General features: G+C 42.5%; 1 protein-coding gene across 2 annotated transcripts in view; it reads left to right on the top strand.

Annotated features, from left to right (window-relative positions):
• Positions 1 to 5,047: 5,047 nt before the first annotated feature.
• Positions 5,048 to 6,000, top strand: part of AHI1 (Abelson helper integration site 1) — a 922,284-nt gene continuing 921,331 nt past the window's right edge. Inside the window, exon 1 of one of the 2 annotated variants that reach the window (XM_069235204.1) lies at positions 5,048 to 5,162. The gene's annotated coding sequence lies outside the window, so the exon portion shown is untranslated. Of the gene's footprint in view, positions 5,163 to 5,416; positions 5,589 to 6,000 lie in introns of those variants that run through there. The other variant, XM_069235205.1, reaches the window with a different exon arrangement.

The raw sequence follows: 6,000 nt of genomic DNA, 5'->3' as shown, positions 1-6,000 counted from the left end.
CAGTGCAACATAGATGGTAGATGCAAACTGTAGAGTGCAGATGTATAGGGTGAAAAATGGATGTAGAGTCTGTACAGCCAATATAGACAGAAGGATGTGACTCATGGATAGTACATATAGGAGGAAGAGGGTAGATGTGCATAGTAGAAACAGCATGAGAAAGGTGAAAAGGGACCTACTGGGTAGTGAGAATGTAAATGGTGAAGATAGCAATTAATGAGTAGAAAGATAACAAGGAGGGTAGAAAACATATTTGGAATATAAAGAGTATGTACAGGGTGGCGAGCACAACTGGAGGTTGGAGAGGGCATGTGCTGAGAACTATATGAGAGCAGACTTAGGGGTTAAATGTGCTGGGTTGAGAGTGCAAATGGCAGGCAGAGTGTTTATGTATGACAAGGGTGGAGAGCCAATGTAGGCGAAGGATAAACTGTGTGGGTGTAGGACATAGAAGGCCAAGAGCTTGTGTATTGCACCCAGTGAAGATATGGAGTGCAGAGAGAGGAATGGGAAAATCGATCATGCACATGGCAAGCCTATGTGCATGATGGACAGCAGAGGCGGGACTTGGAGAATTGATAGAGAGGGGTTAATGTGGATGTGTAACATGGAGAACACATTTAGAGGGTGGAAATAGAAAGTGACAATGAATGCACAATGGAAGGAAAGTAGCAGACATGGATTGTGGAGGCTGCATATGGTAGGTCAATTTAGATTATTTAGAGAGTGGACAGCTGATATAGAGGGGAGCACAGTTAGTAGTCAGATGAGTAGAGGTACAGTGTGAAGTAAATGACCATGGTGGAGAGTTGATATACCATGTGGTTAAGGGATTTGGAAAGTGGAGGTGGACTGCAAGTATATAGGGTGGAGAGAGATGGTAGTGCGTACATTGCAAGGAAAATGGTTATGGAGAATACATGTGGAACACAGTGGATGTATAGCAAGACAGTGCATCTTAGAGATGGAGAGCATATGGACAGGATACAACGGGCAAGTGCAGGTTGCAGAGTGCATGTAGATTGTTTAAAGTGCATGTAGAGGGCAGGGAGTGGATGTACAGGGCAGAGTGGTTGTACGGAGCAGAGAGCAAAGGTTGACAAGAGAGCAAATGTGAACTTAAGGAACGTGGAGGACATATACACAGGTTGGCATGCAGATGTTGGAGGGAAGAGTACAGATGTGGAGGGCATGGTGCAAGTACTGCAAGATGAGCACATTTAAATGGAAAATGCATAGGCTGGAGAGTATATATGGATGGGGAATTCAACGTAAGAAGCAAATCTATAGAGTGGCGAGTTACGGTAGTGCTTGAGGAGAGGAAGGATTGGATGTAGATAGCAGAAGTACATGGAGAATTGAGGTGGGACTTGGAGAGTGGATGCAGGTGGCTCTGAATGGATGTGAAGGGTGGAGAACAGATTAAGAGAGTGGACAATGGATGTAATGTTGATAGAGCATGTGAAGATCACACATGGATCTGAAGAGAAAGTTTAGAAAGTGGATATTCAGCATAGAGAGTGTAGGTATATGGCTGACACCAATAATACAAGGTGAAGCAGATAATGAGGATAAAAGCAGCTATGCAGCCTGATGAGATGGTTAGGAGAGTGGATGTGCAATGTAGAGAGAGGATGTAGACCATTGAGAGTGGATCTACAGGGCAGAGCCGCCATTGCATTTGTTGTATGGGGTGTGAAGAACATAAGAGTGTAGAAAATAAAGAATGAAAATACAGGGTGGAGAATGGATTTACAGCGTGTACATGAAGAGGGTAGAGTGCATCATGGGGATGAAGGGCAGACAAAGGGTGGACAAATCATGTGAGAGTCAGAGAGTGTATGTGTATCTTAAAGAGTGGATGCAGAGGACATATGTGCATGGTAGAGTGGATGCACACAGTGGACAGCAGGTGTGAACAATGTAGTGCATATGTAGTTATCGTCCTTCCACACAAATTTCATGAACTCCCCTATTTTCTTCTGCACACACCCCACTGCCTTCTTCTGCTCTGTGTTGTTCACCCCCACTTATGCTTCCCGTCTTACTTGTGCCTTCTCCTCCTCCTTCCTCCATTGCTTTGGTCCCCCCTCTGTTGTCCTTCCCCAATATTTAAAAAAACATTTTTGATTGATTTTGTCTTTTTAACAATCTAACACAGATCAGTAACTAAAACAAAACAAAAAGCGGCTAAGTCATTTTGTTGGTGCAAACATGCATGGCTTGCCTGCCTGCAAAATGATGCAGCTGATACAAAGCTCCTTTGAGGTCTTAGATGAACTGTACCGCAGCTTTCAAGCTATACATTTTACAGGTGCCAGGTCTCTTAAGGTAATACTGCATAGATGCTTATGGTGCCAATTACTGTGGAGGCTGGTTGACATCTAGCTCATGCAAAAAAGAAACTAAAGTAATGCATGCAGTGCTGGGACACTTCTGCACACAAGCCCTTTCCTGTGCATGTCTGGCATGAGAGTGGAGCCCTCGACCTTCACTTTCTTATCTCCATACTCTGGTGCTGCACAGTGCAGAGTTCACTAAAGTCGGCTGTGTTTAGAAGCATAACATGCAGGCACAACACAAAACCATCCTCTTTATCACCCCACCATTGATCCCAGCTCCATCAATTTGTATGAAGCAAGGAAATTAATATTTCAATGAGCTTTTATGCCTTCATGTCTCAAGATCCTCTTGTGATTACTCTGCCTCTCCTTGCTGTTTCTTTCCAGTCCATTTTCACTATTTCTCCCTGCCACTATTTCTCTCTCCGTGCCTCCTGTGTCTCCCTTCCACACCTGTACCCACTGTTCCTACCGCTTATCACTGTGCAATAGACGTTGATTCACCAAAATGCTGTGGGTAGTGGAAGCAGTATTCAACACTTTTTAATTTCAGTGACATCACAGAAAAAGGTGTAATGTCCTTTGACCCTGAATCTTGGCAGGAAGTGAGTAGCTTTGCCGAGGGCACAGCTGGTGCCAATTGAGAAACATGCTGATACCAGAAGTATGTGCTGCAAATAGCGACTGCAAGACAGGACCTGGAAAAAGACACAGCACTCCATTCTGAAGATCATTTGTGCGGGGAAACGCATCGCTTTCTATTAAATTGGTACCAAGAACAAGTTTGCCCTATGTAGGCACTGTGAGCTACCACACAATCTCCTTTGGACAGTACAACTGTTTTCAGAAAATAAAGGTAAAAAAAGTGGTGAAAGACGCACAATACTTTAGTATCCGTATTTGTCTACGGTTAACAATCAGCAGTTCAAGTTTGTAGCAGCTGATCTTATAAATTATGTATGACCACATAATTATGAATAGCTCAAGCTGTACAGAACTGTGACGGGTACTTTTTATAAGACTAAATGCAGCGCCTGACTTTTCAGAAAGTTAAACATTAACTGAGCTTCTAAAAGTATGTTCCCAAGTTAGCTTCTACTTACTTTGCAGGCAATATTAAACAATGTACAAGAATGCTTCAGATTTTAAGCAGTATTTTGTAACTGGAACCAATCCCCAAAACAGAGAAAACTAGTGTCCCACAATCGTATTACTGGAAACGCTCGACTAAAAAACAATTTGGCACTGATGAATTTACCTCGCACAAACTCATGCAACAAGGACTGATGAGACAAGAGCTTGAAGGAGTTTGGAAGCTGTAAAAGAAAGTGTAAATTAATGCCATTATCCTCCTTCTCATGGACCTCATTGATTTCTTGTAGTCTAGCGTGTTCCCACAAAGGTTGGCCGGCGCAGGCATGTGACATCACATCCGGCGCCTCCGGAAGTGCAATCAAAGACAGAGCAGCTGAAATCGCAGACTGCAAAGTTGACACAAATACTCGAACCAAAGTCAGCAGCTCTGACCGAATGCCACATTCTCTAAAATACCCTTATTTTTCGTGTTCCACCTAAAATGTCATTTGTTTTTTCAGGTTAAGATGCTAATTCATTTTTTGTAATTGTTTTTTGTAAATGTCTACATTATTTTTATTGTGTTGTGTCGTGCGTGGGTTACACAGGAATGGAGAAATGAGGTCAAAACAGGAAATCTGAGTAAATGGAGAGCGACACAGAAATATAATGTGATACGTGTCGTACCTAATATTTTACATACAACACATTGCATTTCGGGACTTGTAGTTTTACTCTTATGGACTCAAGCCCCCAGACTTCAACAAGCATTCAGCATGTTTTGAATGGGGAAGATTAAGTCTGAAAACAATATCACCATTTTCTTGTTGAGACCTTAAACTTTCCTTTTGTTTGGTTCTCCACATACATCATAGTGTATACTGCACCCGTGCAGGGGCTTCTGAGCCAATTAAAAAATGAGTGCAACAAGAGAGAGCCTCCTGTCTAAACCACATTGCAATTTAGTGCTTCAGAAATAATCAGATACTCATTTTCAAATAATCCTCAAATCATCAGAAATAGTCTAGTCAAGTCAAGTCATCAGATACTCATTGCAAAGTCATCCTGAAACCATCAGGAACATCCCAGTTAAAGTAATCAGGTAATTTTCACTCATTCTCAGATCATCAGGCTCAAGTTTCTAAACTCTGCTGATGACTTCAAGAGCTTGATGATGTTGGATAATGAGAAAATTACTTCTAAGGTAGTTGGATGATCATCCAATGACTCTGGGGTGGCTTCTAAAGTAATCCTGTTTGACTTGTGTGGGTGGACAACACTAGAATTTGTCTGGAGGACACTACAGCTATGATCCGCTGCCATAAAACTGATAGACCATGTAGTCAGAACAAAGGTCAAAGTAACCAAGTGGAATCCTTGAATCACTTTAGAGACACCGTGGCTGGGTATATTGATCAGTAAAGTAATGGACATACGGCATAAGAATACGGCTAGTTTTATCAGCTCCTGTCGAAACAGCACTGAGCAACATCGCTCCCTGTATAAGCGATTGGGCGACGCTGCGGAGTTGCTATCCAATAGGGACTGATCTACGGAGATAGCCAATGATCAGGTGATACACATTTTCTCAGGGACGCCACACACTGCTGAACATCGTCGAACAGTACGGCCATCTTGGAACTTTAAAATGCTTTCTTTCTCCCATTTAAAATTATGCTAAAAACACACACGATCTTTCCTCAAGCACTTTACCGTACAATTTTGATCGTTTTTATACTTAGTCTGGTAAGTCACTATGTTGCTCTGAAGAAATTAATGAATATTATTATTGAATAGCTTTAAAAGTGTATTTAATCACGTATGTTAAAATGATGATGTTTTTATTGAACGTTAAAATAGCTATTCTAGGCGGCTGCTTTCAAGCTCCTATTTGTCAACTGCTGTATAACAGCAGTTACAATATAATATTTCTACATTGGCCATCGATCACTGCGGGTTAATCCTGCGATGGGCAGAGCACGGTAGATTCTATTGGAAGTGGTCATTGTTGATAGCGGAACCATCGCAACCGGCACTCGGGAGATAGCAGCGCGTGCCTAGAGGGGAGGTAGGAGTAGTGAATGGCAGCCTGGAACTGACAGACGCTATTGAAAACGGAGTGCTGCAAGCAGCCGCCAGAAACAGCCATTGTTTACGTTGTGCCTCTGTCAGGTCAGACCAATTTTGCCTACTGTGAAATTATTGCGTACAGTGGTATAAAGCATATGTCTGTGTTTCGGTAGATATTTATAGCCCGAGCTCGACCCGAAGGTTCATGAGCATTGGCGCGGAGAGATTAAGTGATTTGCCCAGAATCACAGGATGTTGAGATGACGTCGAGGCTCGAACCTGCTCCCCCAGCTTCACGGTCGGCAGTTTCGTCCGTTACCCTTTTGGACAAAAATCGTCTTTTTAAAAAAATATTATTTTCCTAACGCGACCCTTTTTAGGAAGTCGCCGCACAACGAGCTGTGCACTTTAAAGAGTTACAAAAATAAGCTAGGGTCCTAGGCTACTGAAACGTTGGTGCCTTGAATTGTCATAGTATTTTTCGAGAACCAGAGAAATAAAGCTCTCTCTTGAG

The sequence above is a fragment of the Pleurodeles waltl genome, chromosome 5 (assembly GCF_031143425.1).
Source record: "Pleurodeles waltl isolate 20211129_DDA chromosome 5, aPleWal1.hap1.20221129, whole genome shotgun sequence".
In the NCBI taxonomy this organism is placed as follows: domain Eukaryota; kingdom Metazoa; phylum Chordata; class Amphibia; order Caudata; family Salamandridae; genus Pleurodeles; species Pleurodeles waltl.
Note: the sequence above shows the minus strand (reverse complement) of the source record. Positions and strands in the feature narration are given on the sequence as shown.